The sequence below is a fragment of the Sinohyriopsis cumingii genome, unplaced genomic scaffold (genome assembly GCF_028554795.1).
Source record: "Sinohyriopsis cumingii isolate HCF-2022 unplaced genomic scaffold, ASM2855479v2 utg001747l, whole genome shotgun sequence".
In the NCBI taxonomy this organism is placed as follows: Eukaryota; Metazoa; Mollusca; class Bivalvia; order Unionida; family Unionidae; genus Sinohyriopsis; species Sinohyriopsis cumingii.
Window position 1 is genome coordinate 624,083 of NW_028316043.1, and position 11,754 is coordinate 635,836.

General features: G+C 39.3%; 1 long non-coding RNA gene across 2 annotated transcripts in view; it reads left to right on the forward strand.

Moving 5' to 3' along the window:
- The window catches only part of LOC149771647 (uncharacterized), a 331,773-nt gene that overhangs the window by 313,924 nt on the left and 6,095 nt on the right, over nt 1-11,754 (forward strand). For both annotated transcript variants that reach the window (XR_016418198.1, XR_016418197.1), the window contains one exon: nt 4,831-4,945. This is a non-coding gene — a long non-coding RNA (uncharacterized LOC149771647). The remainder of the gene's footprint in view (nt 1-4,830; nt 4,946-11,754) is intronic.

The following is an 11,754-nucleotide window of genomic DNA, read 5'->3' on the forward strand; positions in this document are numbered from 1 at the left end:
TATTGTGCTTCGGTAGTTGCGAAACCCGCTCTGTGTATTAGCTAGTAGTCCTTTGCTTTCTAAATGGTATTTCAGCCTGTTGTTTACCATAGTTTCCATTATTTTACATATATTGTCTGTTAGTGATATGGGCCTGTATGATTTTATATCGCTTGAGGGTTTTCCAGGCTTAAGAATCGGGACCACTACTGCCTTTTTCCATCTTATAGGTATGGTACCGGTTTCCCATATTTTATTAATGAGGTTAAGTGCAATTGTGACAAGTTTTTTGGGTAGGTTCTTGTACATTTCATACCCCAAAGTATCCTCCCCGGGGGATGTGGTCTTTTTGCCGGCGAGGGCCTTTCTCCATTCGGCTTCTGTAAACGGAAGGTTTAGTGGGCCGTCATTATTTCCTGCTTCCTTTATGTTGTCAGAGTTGCTTTCCTCAAATTGCCTTTTATGATTTTTAAACTTATCCTCTAAGTTGGGATTGCTGCACATGTTGGCGAAATAGTTTGCGAATAATTCTGCCTTATGTTTGTTGTTTTGTCCAGGTATGTTGGGGGTTATTGATTTAGTTTTGCCTCTCATTTTTTTAATTCTTTGCCACACCTCCTTCGATTTTGTGTTAATATCTAGTTTTGAGCAGAATTCTCTCCATGAGTTTTGTTTAGCTATCATAATAGTTTGTTTGGCAGTTTTTTCCTTTTCCTTGTAGTAGTTAAAGTCCCTATTATTTTTAGTTCTTTTGAATTTGTTTAGAGCTCTTTTTTTCTCTTTAATTGCTATTTTACATTCATTATTCCACCAGGGCACCGTGGGTTTGGGTGCTACTCCTTTAGTTTTAGGAATTGTTTCTTGGGCCATTGTGTTAATGGTTTCTATTAATTTGTCATTAAAGGTGTCAATGTCCCGGTGATATGGTTTCTGGGTCGATTGAGTCACCTATCTGTTTGAACCTAATCCAGTTGGCCTGTTCATATTTCCATCTTGGTGTGAAGGACGCTTTATTTTGAGGTATTCTAATTTGTATTTCTATATTTATAAGGTAATGGTCACTTCCCATAGGGTCGCTTTCATCAACTTGCCAATCAGAAATGCCTGCTAATCTTGGTGTGCATAGAGATAGGTCTATTGCTGATGTGTGGCCTGTTCTGTCATCTATCCGGGTGTGCATTCCGTTGTTTAGAAAAACTAAGTTGCATTTTTGTGCCCATTTTTCTACAATTTTTCCTTTAATGTCCGTCTTTTGACTCCCCCATAGTTCATTGTGCGCATTGAAGTCCCCGCATATTACCACCCATTCTCCACAGTCTTTAATCATTTTGATTGTTTCGTCTGCACTTAAATTGCGCTGCTCATTTGTTTCATAGAGGTTAACGATTAGTACCTGCTTAGTTTGAGCGGTTATTTTGACTATCTGTATTTCGAAGTCATTGGGCGGTCTACTATCTGTTAATTTATGCATTTCTGATGTAATTCCATCTCTAACAAAGGTTGCTAACCCCCCTCCTCTTGCTGTGGGGGATCGATGCTTTAGGTATTTGGTGTTGTAGCCTATGATGTTTGGGATACGTGAGGTATCATTTAGGTGGGTTTCCTGTATGCATATAACATCTGGTTTTCTTTCCTGTTCAAGTATTTTGTTATTTAGTTGGTCAGTGTGGGCCCTAAGGCCGCGTGCATTCCATTGCCATATTTTGATTTCTGCTCTGGAATCCATCTCTAGTGCAAAAAGTCTTAATAGTTTGTTTAATTTACTGTTGTTTTCGTTTTATGCGTGTTTCCTACCAGTGAGGGTGCTACCTATTTATTTTGTTTTTGGTATCCTGATTTTTGTTTTGGCCTGCTTATAGTTTACCCCATGGGAGATCATATATTCGACTAATAGGGCTTCCTGTGGCATTCTGCGTGGTTTGGTTTGTGGTTACCACTACAGTTAGCGCAGTGCTGATTGGTGGCGCTACATGTTTTCCGGTCTGGGTGGTGAAGACCACATTGATTGCACCGGAATAGGTTTCCGCAACTCTTAGAGTAATGCCCCCAATTTTTGCAGTTGCCACAGAACCGTGGTTTGTTTTTGAAAGCAAAAATTTTTTTAGCCTCGAGTTTTTCGGCTATTTTGATAGTTTCTGGGGTGGCGCCCTTAAAAAAGAGTACCACTGCAGTGCTATCCTTTCCCCTTCTTGTTTTTAGGCGGATTGCTTTCTCTACTTCCTGTCCTTTACTCCTTATGTAGTCTACTATTTCATTGGTTTTATTTTGAGTTGATACGTATATGACTCCTTTGTTGTGTGTTTTTGGGGGGTTTGGGTCTATGTGTTGTTTTGTTCTGTTGTGTCTAGTGACCTGAACATTTATTTGGCCTATTCTTTCAATTTCCATATATTTGGCAATCTGTTGTTCAGTGGTGCATGTGATTATCAGCAAGTCATCTCTAGTGCTTTTAAGCGTGAATTCTCCTTGGTGATGTTTGTTCAATTGCCATGCTATGGTTTTAAAGGCTAACTTCGTTATTTTGGAATTTACTCCCTTGACGAAGAGAGTCAGTTCAGCGGGGTGTTTCTTGTTTTGGATATTTTGCAGACTGGTCTTTTTTCCCCTGGTGTTTGTCTCTTTAGCTGACTTTGTTTCGTTGTCCATAACCGGCTTGCTGGGTCTTGTATTCTGACAGTTAGTGTGTTCCTTATTCTTTCTAACTGGTATTTGGGATTTGGTTTTCCTATTATTCTTACCTTTTGTTGAGTCGTGTGTGACTGCTTTATTTGTGGTAGGGTGAGGGCGTTCTGTTTCATCTAGTAGGTTCTCAGTTTGAGTCCCCTGGCTGCTAGTGTTTTTAACCAGCGTGGTCTGGGTTGTTTTTGTGCTTGTTGAGTATTGTTCCTCAGTTTGGGTACTCATGTCGGATGTAGTTTTGCGGTTACTCGGTAGATTGTCCACATTCTCGTTTACGCTTGGTGACAGGTAGAGTCTACTCATCGAGTCAGTTGGGGTCGAGTTGAAAATTGGCGTTAAGAACTGTATCTGTCGTTTTTCTCTTAGGGGGGATGAGACTGCTTCGGAGTAAGTTTGCCTTAGTTTATCTGCCTTTAGGTTGACCAGGCAGCTGAGATAACTATTTGATGATGTGACATTAATTTTGTTGTTATCCATCTTGAGTTTCTTTATTTGATGTAAGGTATATATGACGGGATATTTCTTTAGTTTTAATCCTGGGTTTCTTTTGATTTCTTGCAATTTATTTGAGTTTAATTCTAGCTTAAAGCTATCTTAACTATACTTTATTCTGCTTAGTACTATGAAAAAGCAACAGCTGTAAGGGGATATGCAAATAGCTTTTATTCTGATTTGTGTAATTAATTATTATATTACTATTATCCAATTTAAACTTATTGAAAATTATTTTCTAGCCAAATGGTCAGAGTAAAAGGTTTTACTTACCCCGATCCAATTTTCTTTTTAAGATCTTTAGAGTTTTTAAATACAGCCTTCTAATTATACAAGTTTCATTACATTGGTCAATAATTAGTCACATGTGATGACACTTGTAACTAATCAAACCACAGCAACTGAGAGCAGACTAAGCACTGATATTTATATGGTACAGTGGCAATATACAGTCTGTCTGCCGCAACACATGAAACAAACTGGACAAATCTGAAAGCCTTGAATTTGACTTTATTTATCTGTATGGTAGAACAGAACCTGAGTTGAAAAGCTTTTAAAGAAAGACCTTGATATCAAACCTAATAATAACTGCAGGAGTTATATTATGGATAATTAACCATTCTCTCAGTTTCAAACTGGGCATTCCATCCCATGGGGTTCTAAATGTAAACCAAGTGTAACTGATATCCTAATGAACTGTAAAGACCATAGCAGCACAACAGCAGGGGACCAGATATGTCCAGATCCAGAAATCATAGACCAGTTTCAAACTGATGATGAACCACATAAAAATTACACATCTGCTAGAACTTATGTTATGAAGATAACTTAAATTGCATTATTATTAATCCTCCTCCTCACATTCATCATAATTGAGATGCATCATATATGTTTTATTGTAAAATAGTTTATGCAACATAATTCAGTGAAGACCTTTGCTGCCAATTTACCAGTGAACCATTTGTTTCAGTGAACATATTTTATGTTGTAACAAGGAGCATCATTTAAACATTATGATACACTTATCATACCTGTATATGAAATCTTAATACTAACACTTATACTTGCAATACTACTACTAATAAAAACACCTGCATTGATAATTTGATTATGTTCAATTGGACTTGTATCTAAATGATCACCAGCTGTATGAAAAGACATATTTTAATATATAGATATTGGATGGAATACTAGTTACCACAATTGAATAGTCATATGATAAATGATATATTATTTTAAACAATCTATATTTGCAGTGAAACATACTTTTACATTATTTTCACTTAAATTTCATTTATAGAGCAGTATACTCTGCATTCATTAAATTACTGAAATGGTTAATAATACAACAACAAATTCTGCAACTTCCAGAATCACAAAAATCAAAAGATATAAACAAAAACTTCCCTACATGTATCAACATTTGTCACTTAATAGACAGAACTCTGAAGATTTAGAATAGGATGTTAACAAATTAGGTATTCAAGTTAAAAAGAAAAAAATACCAAGTAAGCTTACTACCAAAAAAATCAAACAATAACAGTGAATTTTAGTACATTCCCAGGAAACAGAATATATGATTTTTCTTAACTTGATCTGATACATCTTAAATCTATAGAAAATGATTCATATTGTATGACTAAAATATTATGTAAACAAAAATTCCATCACTTTTTTCAGATGCAACATGCATACCCCAACCCATCCTTCTTGATCATAAAGTATACCAGCATTCCACTATAAGATGGGGAGCTGTAGTTGCTCAGTGGTTAGCTTTCTGGACCTGTGAAATAAGGTAGGTTCAAATTCTACCATCAGACCAACCTGGGTTAGCTACCATGGTGTGTCCTTGGGCAAGGCACTATACTTAAAGTGCCTTGGCACTAAATAACTTACTTGTGTTGGTTTACCATAAAAGGCCAAACCAAACTCAAAAAACAACAACTTTAAAATATGAGTTTTGTCAATACTAAGTAATTGAAAATCATACTGAAGAAATGTTTTTGTTAATACAGTTTAATGGATCTAAAAAATCTCTTTCTTCTGCAGGAGTTTAAAATGTTAAATTAAAAAGGTCATGGTACACATTGCTTTGTTCGTACACATCAGGCTCCGTAACCCATATCCAACTAAAAATTTTAGTAGAGTCTGAATAAAACATATTTTAATCTGGATGATAATATTCTTTCTCCATTCATATATTACACCACCAAGATTGATCCAAATAAGATTACATTTTACTATAACACTGAGGATGAGTATGCCTCTTAACAACTGACAAATGTGGAGAGAATGGAGTTAAACTGAACTTTGATTTCTTTTCAACCATAGCACAAGATGATCATTTATTATGAAAAAACCTGAATAAAGTTGGAGTTCATAACCATGACAGTCTTGATACAATATGAATTCAATATATTATTGTTGTCTTGAGGTATAGTTCTGTATATTACAATCTCACACAAGATCAGGGTATATTTTAGTACCATACAGTTAATTCGGGATTGTATTAATACCTATTCTGGTGAATGAACATTAAATAAGATTTACTATTTTGGAACCAGTTGCAATAAAGTTTACTAAACAAGAGAAAATATGACTTTACTATAATATCTAAAATGTAAAATCTGCAAACAGAATACTTGCTTGACTTTACACTTCAACTATATCATAATATTTATTTGAAATGAATTTATACAAATGGCATTAAATTGGGTTTCAGGCTGGTAATGACAATGGTAGTAGTGAATAGGGACGGTCTAGGGACTAGGGAACTTCCATGTTAAAAAGGGTATATCCACTCTGGGGACTATGTAATTTAACATGGGAGAAAAAAAAATATCCATTCTAGGGACAAGGGGAATTTAACATGGGAGAAAGAAAAAAAACTATTCACTCTAGGGACAAGGGAAATTGAATATGGGGAATAAATTGTGGGACTGTCTTGGGACTAGGGGAAATGGAACAGGGTCGGGACCCTATTTTAATAAGGTCCCGACCTGATGGGTCTATGAAAATGGAACAGGCGAAAATTGAAACAGGGAGGGGTCTCTATTTTTTTATTATTTTTTTAAACAAAAAAAATAAAAAAAGGGGTAGGCAATTGAAAGTCAAGATCTTTTCGAGAGATAGGAATGGCCCTGAAAAGGGCCTTTGTGTTAATATACCCTTAACATAAAGGGCATCTGTGACATCTTCTTTTTGACCTTAGGCTGCGCCTGACTGCAGGACCATAGATTAAGACTCTTTTGAGGCATCCTTGATGCTCCACATAAGATTCTTCGCATCCACAGGCTGGTGTCTGTCCTGTGGATAACTGTCCAGTTGGATCGGACATACATTGATATGTCCGTCCAGAACATCATCGAAGACACAAGCATTGAAGATTGTACATCGGTCCACATGTTGGGGTGCTGAGTAACAGGTGAAGGAATGCAGTGAACTGTACTTATTTATAGGGGGAGGAAGGATTGAAACGGATTGAGTTTGTTGACCAATCCAAACACGCGTTACAAAATTCAGTCAGCCCACGTCCAATAGTCTATATAGATTCGCTAGCGCCTGTGCGCAGTCAATCTAAGCGACAGTTTTTCAACATGACGGAAACTCAGAAAACGATCAGTTTGGGTGCACTGATGGTGGAGACTACCAAAGGGAACCCAGACTTACTTTCAGAAGAGGTGAATTGGGATTTTGTGGATTTTTTTACCTTGCAAGAATTTGTTCCTGAACCTTCGTCACCTTCTCCTTCATTACTGCACATGGAAAATTTTAGACAGAGACAGAAAGAAGAATTGGAGAAATTTATACAACAGCAAAAGGAAGCGGAACAAGCTTTTCTCCTACAGCAACAGCAGCAAGAAGAAGAGGTAAGAAAAAAACAACAACAAGAAGATGCAGCAGCAAAGAAACAAGGGTGTCAAAATCAAACGGTCACGGTACTGTTAGACATTTTAGCGGAGTTAAGAAGTCTGAAACAAATGTATCAGACTTCTTTATTACGGCCGAAGAGAATACGACCTTCCCAAGCTAAACACTCCAACCCTGTGACTACGCCTACTGCACCACCCTTAGTGATTTCAAGGAAATCATCATGAACAGTACGCAGTCCAGAAGTAGGCCTTGGCCATGGCAAAGGCTTAAGACAGTTAAAGTTGATTGTTTAAACTCACCCCTTACACCAAAAAAGGCCCTTTTCAGGGCCATCCACGTCTCTCGAAAAGAGATAGACTTTCAATTGCCAATAACTAAAAAAAAACATTTTACCCAATAGTACCTGTCTGTGTATGAGTGTGCGTGAGTGTAGGTTCTTATTTTAAAATCAAAACCCAAAGACACTTACCTTTTATAATTAATTTATTCTTTTATAAATATTTACAATTCACAATGCACAACAGAGCGCTTTAAAAAGTTCATAGACTTATTCTGTCTCATTGTTCACTCTCTGTTTTTTTTAATTTCTTCACCGTCATAGTCTTTTCCTCCTCTTCCTCCTCACTTTCTTCCCTTCTTTTCTTCTCCTGTTTCTTTTTCTTCACCTGTCTGTTTTCTTCCTCTTCTTCTTCCTCTTCCTCTGAAGAATCCCTCTCTTCTTCTGACTCCTCTTGTTTCTTTTTTGGGCAGTCTGGTGACCAATGTCCTTTTTCTTGACAATAATAACAGGTATCTTGACTTTTGTCTCTTCTAACCCCTTTTTTTTTTTTTTTGACGGTCTGGACACTCTGAAGACCAGTGCCCGTTCTTCTGACAGATATAGCAAGTATCTTGACTTTTATCTTGAAAGGAAGGAGAGTAGTCCCTCGGCTGGTCTGAAGAGAATTTTCTAATGACCCCTCGCAAAGTTCTGATGAAACGTTCGATCCTAGTAGTCTCTTCCATCGTTGTGCTCAGTTTGAGAGTGAAATGAATAGTGAAAGGACAAGACACATACCCTTCATATACGCTGGTCTGCTATGACTATAAATTAATCCATGGTGTTTAAACTTTAGTCATTTGACTTTTTGCTATCGAGATGAAATGATCCAATTCATTTGAGAAGAAAGAAGAAGAAAGTAAGAAGCAGAAACGTGATCTATCGCCTCGTACTAGGGCTGAAGTCTTGGCACAAATTCATGCCAGTGATTTTGAAGAGGACATGAGTGAACCAGAATCCAAACCCTCTAAACAAAGTTTACCACCCTTAGTCAACCCTGAAAAGTACTATGACATTCGAGAGACGGAAAAGCGTCCCTCTAGAACATTTAGAACTACGGCTTACAAATACACAGTGAAGTTTAAAGATTTCAAGTCTGAAGTACTGTTAGAGAAAGCAGAAGGGTTCATCACCGACATGTGGGATTCTTTGCTCACCACACTCAAGCGACAATGTCAACCCAAAGAAGATGATCGCTTGAGACTTTCCATACAACATGACGGCTTGAAATCCCCTGTTTGGATCGAGTTTAGCAGCCCTGCAGAATTGACCACTTCCAAAGTCATGGACAAGATTCAACACGTGCAACAATCTAATGACCAGTTTGACATCACCGATGGAAAAGCCACACTGGACATGACCCACGTCTCTCCTCCTCAAGGGACCGGACAATGCAGAAAGACCTTATTGGTCAACAACCTTCGCATTACCAAAACAAGTCTTGTCCAAATTAACAATTTTCAAGACCACATGTGTTTAGCCCGAGCCATCGTGGTGGGATGAACCTATGCCGACAAGAACGACACGGTAGAATGGAAAAGAGCCTGGGAGAACATTCGAAAATCGAACCGAGCCAAACAACGAAATGAAGCAGAACTTCTGTTACAACAAGCATGCCTGTCCAAAGACACATCCTGTGGCATTCCTGAGATGCAAAAATTGCAAGATGCCCTAGCTCCACGATACACCTTGAAAGTGCACCCTGAAGAAGTGCGCGGGTCTCTGTTGTTTCGAGGGAAAGACTTTAAGGATGGAAAATACATTCACCTCTATCATCACGATGACCATTTCGATACCATTACCACTATCACTGGATTCCTGGGATACAAATATTACTGTGAGAAATGTGACTTATGATGGTTATAATAATCGAGAGCAACACAAACATTGTGGATCGAAATGCTCAGGATGTTTGGCCTCTCAACCCTGTCTGAGCGAAGGGCAAGAACCAGTGCATTGTCCTGCTTGTCTGCGCACATTTGTCAGCCCTGCCTGTTACCAACAACATCTGAAGATGCAAAGTTCACAGAAGAAATGTGCTTGTCAACTCCTGAGATTGTGCCCAATGTGTGGACAAGGTCTATGTATCAACAGTACCAAGGCACACGTATGTTCAGGAAAGAAAAAATGTCACATTTGTCACTGCATCGTGGACTTGGAACACCAATGCTACATGCAAAAATACCAATCCCAACCAGAGAAAGAGGATGGTCACAAGAAGAAGAAAGGCAATTTCATCTTTTTCGATTTCGAATGCATGCAAGAGACCGGTATTCACATTCCTAATTTCTGCGTGGCTCATCGAGCGTGCGAGAAGTGATTCAAGAACCTATCTTGAGTTATTGCCCTCACTGCAGTAAGATTCCTGGAGGGCGTGAAAAAATCTTTCAAGGACCGAACACACTAGCCGATTTCACACAATGGGTCTTAGACCCCATCGACAAGACGTGGAGCCAAGAGGACATCAAACATTATTATGGAGATTGTCATCACCATGCCACGGTGATGGCTCACAATTTCTCCGGATACGATGGACAGTTTCTTTTGAGATGTTATACGGAATGTGGCATCGAGCGTCCTAAAATCACTTTGAATGGAGCCAAAATCATTTTCATGCAAGTGGGACAAGTGCAGTTTAAAGATTCAATGAGCTACTTAGCCATGCCTTTGAGTCGAATGCCTAAAATGTTTGGAATGACAGAAATGGCTAAAGGGTACTTTCCACACTTTTTCAATACAGAAGCCAATCAACACGCCGTTCTACCCCGTTTGCCTCAGGCTCACTATTACGACCCTGACAACATGCGTACCGAACGAGAAACTTTCTACGCTTGGTACCAGGCTCACGCCTCCGACCCTTTCGACTTTCAGGAAGAAATGCTAAAGTATCGTCGTTCCGACATGGGCATTTTACGGCGATGCTGTGGAAAATTTCGAGAACTGTTCATGGAACACGGAGGGGTTGATCATTTAAAAGAGGCTTGCACCATTGCCAAAGCGTGTTCCTTAGTCTACCGACAACGATTCATGCTTGAAAACACTGTGGCTGTCATCAGTCCTCAAACGACCAACTATGTCAAACGTCAATACTCGGTCAAAGCCCCATGCTGGTTGCATTACTTGTGCGACAAGGAAGACAAATGGATTCAGCATGCCCGCAACGGACAGGGCGAAAAGATCATCGGAATGCATTCGGTCGATGGCTGGGACTTAGAAAACCCCAAGATCATGTACAAGTTTAACGGTTGCTTATTTCACGGATGTCCCGTCTGTTACCCTGACCGCGGCACTAAAAATCAGTTCTTACAACGAACCATGGAAGACTTGTACCAGGCCATTTGTCAGCCACGCCTAAAGTTAGAACAGTAAGGATACCAAGTGGTGAGAAATGTGGGAACACAAATACAATCACCGTTTGAACACCGATCCCGAGTTTAAACGCCTCATGGAAAGTTACCAGTTCATGGACCCCCTGAACCCAAGTGATAGTTTGTACGGAGGAAGGACCAATGCCACCTGTTTGCTGTACCAAGCTGACGAAGAGAAAGGAGAAGAAATCAAATACTTGGACGTGTGTTCACTGTATCCCTACGTGTGCAAATATTGTTGCTTTCCTGCAGGGCACCCACAATTGTTCACCGAACACATCGACCTAAAAAACATTCGACAATACGAAGGCTTGATCAAGTGCAAAGTTTTGCCTCCCACGAACCTATACCATCCCGTCTTACCTCGCCATTGCCAAGGCAAACTTATGTTTCCTTTGTGCCGTACTTGTGCTGAAACGTGCAACCAAGATCAACCTTGTCATCACACCCAGGAAGAACGGGCCTTGATGGGGACACGGGTCAGCGTAGAATTGTTCAAAGCTCTGAACATGGGATACCAACTGTTAGAAGTGTACGAAATTTGCCACTTTCCCAAGACACAATAATTCCACAAGGGTGACCCCACGCAGAAAGGCATTTTCGCAGACTACGTGGATGCCTTTTTGAAACTGAGCAAGAAGCCAGTGGCTGTCTGTCCTGGTGTCACACTCTCGAAGACCAAAAGACATTCAGAGAGAAATTCTGGGCACAAGAAGGCATTACTTTAGATCACATTGAGAAAAACGAAGGCAGGCGATCGTTTGCCAAAGTGATGTTAAATTGCTTGTGGGGTAAAATGGCACAATGACCGTGTTTACCCAAGACGGAGTATTTGACCGAACCTTCCCGCTACTTTCAGATGATTCACGACAAAGCCAAATTCATGAAACACGTGGACGTCGTTCGTGAGGATTTGATCTTGGTGAATTACGAAGAAGATCTGAACTTTGTAGAAGATGACCCCTTTGGAAATGTCATCATTGCAGCTTACATGACAGCTCATGCTCGCTTAAAATTGTACGAAGCTTTAGAACTGTTAGGGGA